The following is a 13,078-nucleotide window of genomic DNA, read 5'->3' on the forward strand; positions in this document are numbered from 1 at the left end:
GTTTAAGAGAAACATGGACACTGAAGTTTTCACATAAGAATTCTAAGAGGAATTTGCTCTTAGTAATGCTGGTGAGATCTTTCTCTATTCACTGTTGACTCCCAAGAAAGAAAACGTGCATATTTTAAGGCAAACATTGATCTACTGTTCATGGTAGCAGTTGACTCAGTACCTGAGACCAGCTTTGGAAATTTAGAATTTCCAAACACTGAATTTAAGTACATTTCTTCCCCCTTAATCCAAACATACTATTCCGAAGTCCCAGATTACATGGGCACTTTTTACAAATTGAGGTATTCTAATGCTAACACCTTAGAGAGAAGTCTTTTCTGGTGGCGTAAAGGGAAGGGCTCCCAGGTGCCCTGTGAATTCATACATACCACGTGATCATTCTCTGGAAGAGACCAACTCTCAGGTCAGAACAAGGGACTATCGCTGGCAGGCAGTTCTCTCAGAATGAGGGAGGAGACCTATTTAATTGTAACCAGAAATGAGATTTCAAATAAACTGTTTTTCTTTTCTTTTTTTCATTTTATTTTTATAGGGCTGCACCCATGGCATATGGAGGTTCCCAGGCTAGGAGTCAAATAGGAGCTGCAGCTGCCAGCTGACACCATGACCACAGCAACACCAGATCCGAGCTGTGTCTGTGACCTACACTGCAGCTCAAGGCAATGCAGGATCCTTAACCCACTGAGCAAGGCCAGGGATTGAACTCGCATCCTCATAGATACCAGTTAGGTTCATTACTGCCGAGCCACAGCAGGATCTCCAAGAAACGGGTTTTTCAGTGTACGTACAATGAGTATCCAACCTACTGTAGATTCTTAGGCTGCTGGAGGGAAAGCACTGGATGTGTTTAATTTTATATTTCATTCTTTTAAAAAATTTATTGGAGTCTAGGTGACTGACAATGTTGTGTTAGTTTCAGGTGTATAGCAAATATCTCACTTTTCATCTAATGTATTACTTCAAGACAGTCAGAGGAAATGGCTATGTAACTGATTCCCTGTGGTTGCTGGAATTGAAAGGGTGTGGCTGCCAGTTGACGCTGGGGCAGTCCTCAGCCCCTCCCCTGTCCTGGGAATGTTCCTTCTGCCCACTGTTCCCCTAACCAGAGCCATTTAGAGGATGTAGCCTGGAGAGAGAAAGGTGGTTTGAGACCATCTGGACTGAATATGTGATTGAGCCCATTTAAGGTCTCTGTGTAAACTGTTAAGATTTTGACCAGCCCTGCAAAAAAACGACTCTTGCAGTTACCGGAGACCAGCCTCCTAAGTAAGTAAGTTTCTGTTCTTATTGAAATTGCCACCTGCCAATTAGGAATGATCTGCCTTTCCTTCCATATCTTTTTGCCCTCTGTGTTCTGGGACCAGTTTCAGGTTCCCTCCGGGGAACTCCTGAGGTTTTGAACCAACAGTGGTCACGTTTTTGGTATTCCTTTCCCTTGGCAAAGTACTTACTATGTAATCATTGTTTGATGGACTTCAATATCCAGACATTTATTTTGAAATGATAATCTGAGTTGCCATAAGAATCTGCTATAATCTGTCATAGAATTGCTGATTTCAGCTGTCCTTGTTTCCTGAGGTCTTTTTTGCATTAGACACCCGAGTGTCTACATTTTAATGTTAGGTGGTTCTGTTGGCTTCAAAGCAAGACTTGATGGAGAAGCAGTAAACTGCCATTGGATCTTCTTTCTAAATATTCTGTTTGATTCAATTGTTTGATCTCAGACAATTAATGAGGAAAGTGATTTCTCTGTTTTAGTGAGTCTTGGTGCACAGAGATAATTGTATGAATATATCTGTGTAGGTAATAAAGTTTTAAAAAGTCATCCAACGTTACTCAACTATTGGTGTACAAAAACAATATTCAAACAGCTATTTGTAAAAAATACATTTAAAAACAAATCCTTCAACATTGAAAGGGTTGCTTAAATGATTCCATCTGTTTAACCTTGTAGCCCACAAAGACAGAACTAACATTGTAAGACGCAAACCTCTACTTTATTTACAAGGCACAGGCAGTACTTACAGTTCACTTGTTAAGTGTCAGGAAATATGCAAAGCACATAGTAAATATTAATTCATTCCAGTCCTCCCAATAATACTGTCAGGTATGTATTCATGTCCTAATTGCAAGTGAAAGCTAGAAAAAAGGCTTCTAGAAATGAAGTACCTGATATGAAGCAGAACTGAAATTTGAACTCGGGTCTGTCTGGATCCCAAGGTTTTAACATTGTCTTTTATTGGCATTCGGGTCAGTTAGGGCTGGGATTCGGTGGGTACTAGTTTATTGCTTAAATGCTCAGGTGATATGCTAGGTTTTTAAAACCTTTCACATAATATGAGTAGGATTAATGAAGAACAATCAAAATTCTTTATGTTGTCTGTGCCACTAGTTATTAATAATGTTCAATTCCCAAACATGAATAATTCCCTAAACTGATTTTTTATAGATATGGTCAAGATGAAACAGAACTATTGCTTTAAAATGGAAACTTTAAAAAATGTTTAATCACCCAATTTACTTCCTCTCATTTATTTGCTTTGTGGCTTAATCTAGAAATTTCTCTATTACTAACTGGATGATACTTAAATGCTATATTTTATAGAATGAAAAACATAACTCCTAGAAATAGATGCAAATCTAATGTTAGTGGTATAGTATTTTTTCGAATATTAAAAACAGATCGACTAGAGTTTCTTAAAAGAGTGATTAGAGAGGGACATTCAAAAAAGAATAAAAGGCAAGTCCTCCAAGTTCTTATTCACACCATTATATTTTATGAAAATTTAGTATTTCAGAGGACTGTTACAAATTTTATTGAAATCTGTGTTTACTAATTTAAAGTTTGACCATTGCTGGTAGAGTTTTTACCTGTATCTGCTTTTGTGACATCTGCTGGCAATACCTGGTATTACAGTGGTCCATAATTCACACTTAGCTGCCTTCTCCAACTCAGTACTCACTTATTCAGATAATACCAATTGAATTCAACTTAAGGAACTTGGTGAGTATCCTTGACTAAAGAAGTGGTATTATAATATGAGACTTGATTATAGAAGAGGTTGAGGAATTATTAATTTAGCATATTATGCATGCATTTTCTTTCTGGGCTTAGTAATAAAGGAGATAATAAGACTTTTTTTTTTTCCTCTGAAAACTCCAAACTCATCTCATGTAAGAGTGTTTTATGTATGGTTATACTTAACTATTGACAATTGTCAACTATTCCCCCTAGTGACAATAACATTACTCAGATGTTCTCTACAACTTGATAGTTATGTGATAAAAGCTGTGCATCAGAGGAAAACGTGAAAGGATAGAGTCTAAATCCATATTAAAAAGAAATGGACTGTACCTAGATCCCCACCAGACAGTGGGCACATTGTGGAAACAGAATGCATGAGCAAACTTTTTATATTACCAGAAATCCATTTATCCACAGTCCCATCAGTCAAATTCAGATACTTGTTGCCAGCTCCAAGATTTATAGGTTGGAGCTGGTTTTTGAAATTGCTTTGTATTTCCATTTAACAGCCAGGGCAGCAGCATGTTAAAAGTTTGCCTTGGTCTCCTTGGAGCTTATTTATAAAGCTAATTTGTCTCCCTGGACATTTTTTTTCCCTCTTTCTCTCTTGTTCAAATGCCAGCTCTAGGCTTCTAAACCATTACCCACCCACCCCCCTTTTTTTTATCCCAAACATAATACTGCCACAGACAATGTCATTGCCGGACAGTGATAATTCCGATGATGTAGTCCTCCCAGGCAGGATACAAACCATCTTGCCTTCTGGCCGGAGATGGATTCACTGCCGTCCCTGCAGATACGCAGGCACACACACAGATCACTGGGAAGTACACATTTACTGTACTGCGTGCCGACTGCCTTGAAGAAACTGTAGCTAACCACCTTATTAGTATTCTTGCCTCCACCGTGTCTCACTTGCAGCATCAGAGGGCTGAGCAAAATGCAGTAGAGCAGGGACAGACACGGCTCTGGCAATCATCTAAATGCAGGCTGCCGAGGGTTGGGGGTGGGGGATGGAGCACATCAAAATGAATAACCTTGCCGTAATCCGGGGGCACCCTGCAAGCAGACACCTCTGCTGACTGACCCGCTCCCGGCTTGATGAATCTGCCTGGGGGAGAGGGATCCGGAATGTACCTGGTCCTGGGGGCCCCTGTGATTTTTGGATGTTCTTTTGATCCTACACCAATCTGGGAAGGTAACAGTGAGCGGTACCATCTGCAGCACACAGCGGCTATTGGAGGTTCCTACTGACAGTTTCATCACACGGGTTTGTGTGAGTGTGTGCGTGTGCGTGTCTGTGAGTGTGGGTGCCTGCTTTTGCGTGAAAGAACGTGTGAGGGTCCGAGAGGATATGTGTGTTTGTGTGATAACCTAAGCAGGTATATTGTAGTATAGATTCCAACAGCCTGAAAATATTCTCCCGCTACTTGGGCTCCGAAGCCCCCCAGCTTTCACCGCCCCCTTCCCTCCCCATTCCCCCTTGTTCTTCTTTTTGCCTTTGATGAGTTTTTGGCTTACTTTTTGGCTGAGTCTCTTGGACACGTTTTTTTGCTGGTGCTAGAAGATCAGATCAATGGAACCTTTGAAAACTGATTATGTTTCTCCTGTGTGACTTAAAAGAAGAAAATAGAGTAGTCCAAGATAAACTAGAGGATTTTAAATTTTCGTGGTGAACTTTGAGGATCCATAAAGAAGGTAAGTCACAGGACTACTTAGATCCTGGTCCTTGCTTTCCTGCAATGTTTGTGTTTTCCTGTTTGTTTTCGGAAATCCATAGGCAGTTTAGAAGCGCATTTTTAGAGACTGTAATGTTCAGAAGAACTCTGTGTGTGGCATTTAGGGGCTATTTTCATGCCAAGGAGATTATTTCCATTTGTATAATCATCCCCCCATCCTTCCTCCCATTTTTATACCTTTTATTTATCTAATCTTTTCACTGTGGATTCTGCATTTATGAAATCTGCAAAAATTGATTTTAGGCTTCTCCTTCCTTGAAATACTCTTTAAATTTGAGGGAAAAAATCGGTAAAGCTACTGGCAGAGGCTCTGAGTTACAGGCAAAAGCATATCTGCTGAGAGACGGAGGGTAGGGCTTGGGGGTGCAATCCTGACTTTTATGATAACTTAATAGTAGACTTCCCCCCCCCACCATAGCACTTATTATTTTTTGAATAGTTAAATTGGCTCTGGAGAGTAGCGAATGTGTGGAATACAGAAAAGCTGTTTCAAGAGCTCTTAATTGGAGCAGATGAAAACAAAGTGGAAATTGTTTAGTATTTTGAATGTTTCTTTTTTGCACTGATTCTGTTGCTCTTGCATCTCATTAACCTTTCTGGGTGCAGTGTCCCCTGATTAAGGCCAGTGTCTCTCATTTTGGAATACATACCCCCTTTACCCTGCACGGTCTCTAGAGAAGGGAATGTGGCTGCAAATTGCCCTTAATTGTCGACTCTTGGCTGTGAAAGCAAGCAGACAGGCATCAGGAATTCAGGTGACTTTAGTCAAACATCTTGCCTAACTCAGTCCCTTTCTGTGTTTCCTTGGGTTAGCTATGCTTTTCTCTTTTTTCTTTTCTTTTTTCTTTCCCTTTCCTTCAAAGTGAACTGTAAGTAGTGCCTGTTTCCATTCTGAGGTTATTTAATTAAAGCAAAATACCTTTTCATTGTGATAGCATCTGTGTTCCTCTATCTGTGAGTATTTTTATCTCTGCATTGGCATCACTTAGCTTCTCCCAAGAAATCAGAATCACTCATAAATAAATGTCTAAAATGCCAGGACCCCAAGTGGAAGCAAAAGAGCTTTAGTCAAAGCACATGAATGGTTTATTCTAAAAGGGATAGTGATATTTTATGGAATGCTAGTCAACTCCAACTCTTACTGTGAACAGATTCATGGAAGAGAGGACAGGTACATTAACCAGGCAGAGGCAGCACGCATAAGTGTTTCTTCTCACATCTGTGTATAGAGAAATGCTGTGAATTTTAATGTGAGAGATTTATTCAGAGACAGTTGACGGGGTCAAAGATTTATAAGAGCATCTAAGTTGAGAGATGTCAAAGATCATTTTCAAGTCATTAATATTATTTCTTTTTCCTAAAAGGGTTTTTTTGAAAATCCCGAACTAAAAAGAAAAAAACAAAAAACTTAGAGATGAGATGAGACTCTGGTATTGCCATGGGCTATCCTTGCCATCTATTTGATGTTTTTGCTTAATGATATTCATGAAACAGTTAAAAGAGTGCAGCTGTTAAAGGATCCCTCCCCTCTCCATCCTGTAACTGATACCTACTCCACACTATCCTCTTGGTAAAAAAAAAAAAAAACAAAACACACAAAAAAAACAAAAACCACCTAGGGGTAAATGCTTTCCTGTCAGTGTAATTTATGATGTCTTTTTTGTCAACTATTTCTACTCTGGAGATTTTCTTCTGTTTACTCATAGATGCCAGTTACATTTCCCTTATCAAGAGTGGAGCTTTTATCATTTTAAAATGACTTGAAGGTAGGAGAAATCCCCACTAAAATTTTGTTTTCCTTCTGGAGCAAACAACCTGGGACTCATGAATGCTGAAGGCGAGTGTAATATATCAACAGGAGTTTACTGTTCTGTGGAGAGAGCAGAGCCCTGATGCTCTGGGGGCCACTGGGTCATGTCAGGGAATTGGAGGTTGCCCAGACTCTGCCTGGACAATCACCGTTCTTTAGACTGGTCAGCTCTTCATTACCTTGCAGCCCTCGACATAACCAGTACCAGGTACAGAGGCCAGTATTTTACATCCTGTGTTTTGTGTTAGGGCTGTTCTGCAGAAAGAGAAGCCCTCCAAAAATGCCGTTCTAGAAGTTGGCAAAGTAGTGCCTCTTTTTATTGAGAGTATTTCATTTTGACTGTTCTTCCTCCCATTCACATTCTCACCCAGTGTGGGTATATTTAGACTTGGGGTGTTGGTAAAAATTAATTGCATAGATTTTTCCTAACACCATCTTTAAAAAAATAAGAAGAATAGCATCTTGGCTTTTGTGTATTTGTGATTTAATCATTGTAATGAGTGAATCTTCTAGCCATAGCAACCCTTGCATTATCACTTATTTTAGGCTAATAATAGAAGTGGGGTACATGCCAACTCAGGCTTTTCTGATTCCAGCTCATGCAATAAGCAGAGCAGCTCCCTGCTACCTCCAGGGTTTCTGCTGGTACTTGAGCAGCTGTAACTTTGTATCTTTAGTATCAACTCAGGTCAGAGCAATGGTAAACAGTTTCCCATCAGAATGGGCTCCAAACCTATGGCTTTCTTCTGTCTTTTCAGCTTTGTTTTGTAATAGAGAGTGTTTCACAGTTTGACAGGGTTGGTTTTTCTTGCTTAGTGAGATCAGAAAAGAAAGGAAAAGGAAGGAGGCTTTCCATCTCAGTTGAAGTAACATGTCGGAGTTGCCAAAGAAAAAGCTGAAATTCCCTAGAGGAAATAGATGCAGGGTTATATTTTTAAAAGAGTGAATTGGTAAAGGGTTGCCTTGATTTTACTTGGGGGAGAATAAAAGGAATTCCAATTCCTTCTCTATTTAATTCCAGTCAGTTGGCCAGCCTTTCTGTGGGTCTTTGCTCAAGTGAGCCAACCAGGCCCAACATTCTCCAGAGTGCTTCTGTGTTTTTAAGACCCAGGGCACTTAACACATGAATGGCTCTTTCCTTCTGTAACAAACGGAGCTGACAGCTGGAAAACCAGATACTGAGAACCTTTAAAGGAAGGCTGAAAGATCACCCAGTAAGTTGAAGAACAAAAAGGAGCACTTGGAGCTCAGGCCCTCCTGGTGGGTGAGGACCCCACCAATGAAACCTGAAGTTTTGATTGCTGAGTCATTACAAGGGCCTGGAGCTGTGTGTGAGCTCCTATGCTGAGATTGGGGCTAATGCTGATAGCTGAGACATCAGCCTACAGCAGAAGATGCTGACTCCTGGGATGAAGGAGATGCATTCCCTGTTGACAGATACAGGTGTGTGTTCTTGTATTGTTTTCATCATTTAAAACCACCTCTCAGCATCCCCCAATAAATTACAAAAGAAAAGATAGAGTCATTGAAGTGCAAATGAGACAGGGGCTTTGCAATTGACTAAAGCAATTCACCCAATTATCTGTATTGACCTTTGGGACTCAGTGATCCACAGTTAAAATGGAGGGTGGGGAAGGGTAAAGGCTGGAGTCAGAATCTGGAGAAGGGAAAGATACCCTGGATTGAGACACAAAGTGTCAATCAAGCATTGATATTGCTACTTAATGGTAAGTCACTTAAAATCTCAGAACCCCGATTTCCTACTATGTAGCTTGGCAAAAAACGTTCATAACTCATAGTGTTAGGAGGATTATGATGAAATATTGCAAAATAAAAATTATTTGTAATTGTACATTGCTATGGAAACGTAAGGTAGTATATTAGTGATAACTTCATATATGGTTCAGACTCTACAAAATAGTGTCACCAATAAAATTTTAAATCGCTAAAGAACTGGTCTTTTCCTCATGATGGTAATGAAAATTGCATAGTTTGGGTGTTTCTCATGTGTGTTGACCATGCCTCTTCTCAGTAATTTCTGTGGTATAGTGTTAGTTACTTGTGGGTTTGTGTGTGTGTGTATATACATGTGCATATGTACATGTAGGTCTTTGCATGTAATTGACAAATCTGGAGGAGGTATAATTTTAGAGTCATGAAAAATCAAAAGTCTCATCTTTTCTTTGGGAATACACAGATGCTTACAACGTTTGTGGGTTTCAGAAAACTCTTCTGCACCAGGACACTATTGACTAGAATTTGAGTTTGAACTTGGAAGTTGTATCAGTAGGATATTTATTTGTAGTAACAGCATTGGTCATGATTGTCACACTGAATTACATCTGGGGGAACAGATAGACCTGGATTAAATGGCCGAGTTGGAATAATGATGGCAGGAGAATGTGGTAGTGATGAGAACTGGCTTTGGAGTTGGACAGATTTGGGGTTTGATACCTAATCTCTTAGGGCCTCAGCTACCTAATCTGTAAAATAGGGGACAGTCAGTCATTCAGAGGGCATTTGTGATGAAGGAATAAATGCTTGTATATATAGTCCTTGGTAAAACCCTTGACATGAAATTGGAACTCCATAGGTAGTCTATAGATAGATGGATGGATGGATGGATGGATAGATAGGCATAGTCCCTTTCCTCTCTGTCTGACTTAAGAATTAGACAGCCCATGCTAATTCAGTGTACTTATGTAACTGATGCAAGTGGGTAAAAACCCCCAATGTAATCTGAGAGCTAAGTAGAACTGGAGAGAGAAAGCTAGATTTCTGTAAATTAGCTCATTTCATATACCACAGTTTCATCAGATCCTTTCCCAGAGCAACCAAAGTGCCCTTTCCAGATGTCACCTCACTTATGCTTACAACTTCTGAAATGATACTGAATGTAAGTAGCAAGAATCATGTGCACACATCCGTATGTGGTTGCAGAAACACAACTCAGATGTCATCAAGCAGTGTTAACGCTGCTCTTTATCTAACATCTTGATTTGTTCACAGTCAATGAAAGGATGAATATTTATTAAACCCCTACCAGGTGCAAGCACTGCCCTCATTGCTGTGGGGAATGGAGAGGACTCTTCTGCTCTTGTCTCTTTGCTGCAGTTCCTGCATTTGGACGGGGTATTCTGCAGTCTTCAAAGCTACCTCCTAAAATTTGAACTTGATAGTTAAACAGAATTAAGCTGCTTCTGCCAGGTTCTGACCTATCTGGGGCTGTGTCATTGTGTATGACCTTTATTTAGTTCAAGAACATATTGCAAAAGATGTAAAAATCCTTGTTCCTATTAATGTAGCTGAGCTGAGCTGTCCATGAGGAGTCCAATTCTGCTTTGCTAACTCTGCACGGCTGGTACCACTTGACCCAGGTATTTCTGTTCTGCAAAGTCAGCCTTTCCCTGTTGATGAAGGGAGCAGGGTTTTGTCCTTTGGTTGTGGGTTCTTTCTATCCTTACAGTGAATGGGTGAAGTCTATTTTATGGCTTGCTGAGAAAGAAGACAACATGCTTGCTTCCTGCATTTTAAGGCCCCATTCCTTACAATCCAAATCTCATAGAGTGGGAAAGAAAAGAGGAATGTCAGTTGGTCAAAACAACAAACCAAGTTCACTGGCCTCTACCATAGCCTCAAGTGCCAGGATTCATGGTTAGAGTACTGCACGGAACTAGGAAAATTTCCTGTGCGATATACTGCAGATTATGTTGCCAGCACACATTGAGAGAATACAATAAATTAGAATGAATTCTGTCATATAGTCAACAAATATATTCAATATGCTGGGCACTGTGCTAATAAGTAGGTTAGATTTTTTTCTTCTACTTCTCAAAAAATTTATAAAAATTATTTTTATATTACCGATAAAGCAAAAAGTGATTCATTTCTTTGCTCAAAATACCTGTTCCATTAAAGTCCATGTATATTCTTCTATACCATGTTTTGTTGTTGTCTACATTGCAAACCTGATGCTGCTTCACATAAATCCTTGAATATAACCACTCCAGAGTAAGCTTTCTCTAAATGCCAATCAAATAATCTTGTTCCATAACAAGATTCACTCTGTCAGTGGGAAGATGTAGTCTCAATGTCTCTAAGGGACTTCTAAGGGCCAGCCCACTGAACTAGTGGGTCCCTGATAAAGCACATCCTCAGGGCCACCTTCCTGTGACCTCTGAAAGCAGGTGTAGCTTGCGGTTTCTCTCCATTACACTTCGACCATTTCCAAAATCTTACTGGCATGTTTGATGGCATATCGAGTAGTGACAGTGCTATAAAAGTGCTATAGTTACACGACAAGGAACAAACTAAAGAAATGAAGGTCTCCTCTGCAACATAAATACTAAGCAGCGCCAGGACACAGATTCGATCCCTGGCCTGGCACAGTGGGTTAAAGATCTGGCATTGCTGCTGCTGTGGCATGGGTCACAACTGCAGCTCAGATCTGATCCCTGGCCTGGGAACTCCATGTGCCGTGGGGAAGCAAATAAGTAAATAAGCGGTAAGTAGCATTTGGGCTCTGTTTACAGAATGTACATTATGAGAAATATCTCTTAATATGTTTATTCATTAGTTCTATAACTTTGTGCAGATTACTTTTGTAGCCATACTTCCTTATCTTACCTTGCAGGGTTATTGTAAAAAAGAAGAAGAAAAATAATCCTTATGAAGGACCTAGAATAGGGGTTGGGAATTTAGTTGACACTCAATAAAAGATATCTCCTAATAACAAGTCTTAGGTTTATTTACTTATAGTAATACTAGTAGTATTGATTATGATAGTAGTTTTGCAACCTCAGTTTGCCTGCAAACTTCTCGTACTCCACGGTGCTGGGGTTATACAAATTGCCCCTCACATCAATGAACAGAAAGGTGAATATCTATGTCTGGCCATAAAAGTATGAAAAAGAGGAGGAAAATGATCTTTCAGCAACAGTGATATCAGTGGGGAACATGTTGATGGAAAAGGGATGATTTGGTGCAGAACATTCAAGGTGACTAGAGAAACAAGGAGGACCAAGTCAGAATTTCACAAGCTGAGGAATTCTTTTTAAATTCAGATCCTAAAACGCTGTGAGCTTGGGAATATATAGCTCAGTGCTTGGCTGTAAATGGGAGAAAGGGTCACATTTTGAAAGCGTTCCTGAAAAAAAGGAGAGGCAACAATATTCCTTTGACTTTATACTGACAAAGAAAAAAGAAAATTTTAACTCTACCTTTCTGTCATCCCTGTAGAATTTTCTCTAGCTTTTATAGTGCATGTAGATATTTCAGTAATTTTTTTTTTTTCAGTTTCTGGTATGCTAGCTATTCCTTTTTAAAATATATATGAGCAAAATAAATAAATAAATAAATAAAATCAGCATTTTTAAGTGTTTGCTGATAACCTGTTCCAGTATGGGAGATTTAAATCCCTTGTGCGGGTGCTTTTGATTTTTCGTGTTATAGATAGCAAGTCACAAAGGAAGGGCCAAGTAAACACACAACGGTTCACGGTGTACTTTTTTTGAAAAGTATGATTTGAATGCAGACCTTTGACCTTGTATTCCTGGATGCTCAGTATAGAAGAAGTGTTTCAGTAAAGAAAAGTTGTCCATACAAATTAAGACAAATGTTTGGATAACAGAGTAGGAAAGTGTGAAGTGCAAGCATTTTGAATAATCGCTTTAGGCAAACTCTTTCCTGAAAACCTGAAAATAAGCAATGATTAGTAACACAAAGAATGGATGGATTTGCTAATTTTTTCCTGTTGGAGACATTCACTATTTATAGTGACAGTAAACATACCGCATGCACGTGAATACACACAAGGATAAAACTCCACTAGCCCTTCTTCAAAAGGAAAGCCACGTTTATATGTAACTTTTGCTCAGGATCTTTCATCTGCCTAGAAACCCGGACTATGATCACACTTGAAACATTTTATGATTCCACTGCCCAGAGTAAGAGCATATATGCATGCAGGAGACACTCCTGAGTGTCTCCTGACTGCATTTCCATGAACTGGAGTCTGTCCTGCGCACAAATGGCTGAGTTCTTCTGTGTTCCTCTGGTCCACGCAATTTCCTTTAACTCTTTTCTCTTCCTTGACCTGTGTTGCTTTACTCCTGTGACTCTTTTGGATATGCCTTGGCCACTTCCAGTTTGATTTTCTTCTTCTTTTTTTTAATAATGATTTTTATTTTTTCCATGAGAGCTGATTTACAGTGTTCTGTCAATTTTCTGCTGCACAGCAAGGTGACCCTGCCACACATATATGTATACATTCTTTTTTCTCACATTCTTATGCTCCATCACAAGTGACCAGACATAGTTCCCAATGCTATACAGCAGGATCCCATTGCTTATCCATTCCAAAGGCTATGGTTTGTATCCATTTACCCCAAGTTCCCAGTCCCTTCTACTCCCCCCCTTCTTGGCAACCACATCCAGTTTGATTTTCATCTCTCCCATCACTGTAGCCACTGGTGCACTTTTTTCCAAGCTTGG

General features: G+C 39.7%; 1 protein-coding gene across 13 annotated transcripts in view; it reads left to right on the plus strand.

The window, feature by feature from the left end:
• LRRC4C (leucine rich repeat containing 4C) overlaps positions 3,781-13,078 on the plus strand; it is a 1,216,912-nt gene continuing 1,207,614 nt past the window's right edge. For 7 of the 13 annotated variants that reach the window (XM_021085270.1, XM_021085271.1, XM_021085272.1 and 4 more), the window contains exon 1: positions 3,781-4,735. The gene's annotated coding sequence lies outside the window, so the exon portion shown is untranslated. Of the gene's footprint in view, positions 5,532-13,078 lie in introns of all 13 variants that reach the window. The other 6 variants (XM_021085261.1, XM_021085264.1, XM_021085266.1 and 3 more) reach the window with 2 other exon arrangements.

Source organism: Sus scrofa, chromosome 2 (assembly GCF_000003025.6).
Source record: "Sus scrofa isolate TJ Tabasco breed Duroc chromosome 2, Sscrofa11.1, whole genome shotgun sequence".
Lineage (NCBI taxonomy): Eukaryota > Metazoa > Chordata > Mammalia > Artiodactyla > Suidae > Sus > Sus scrofa.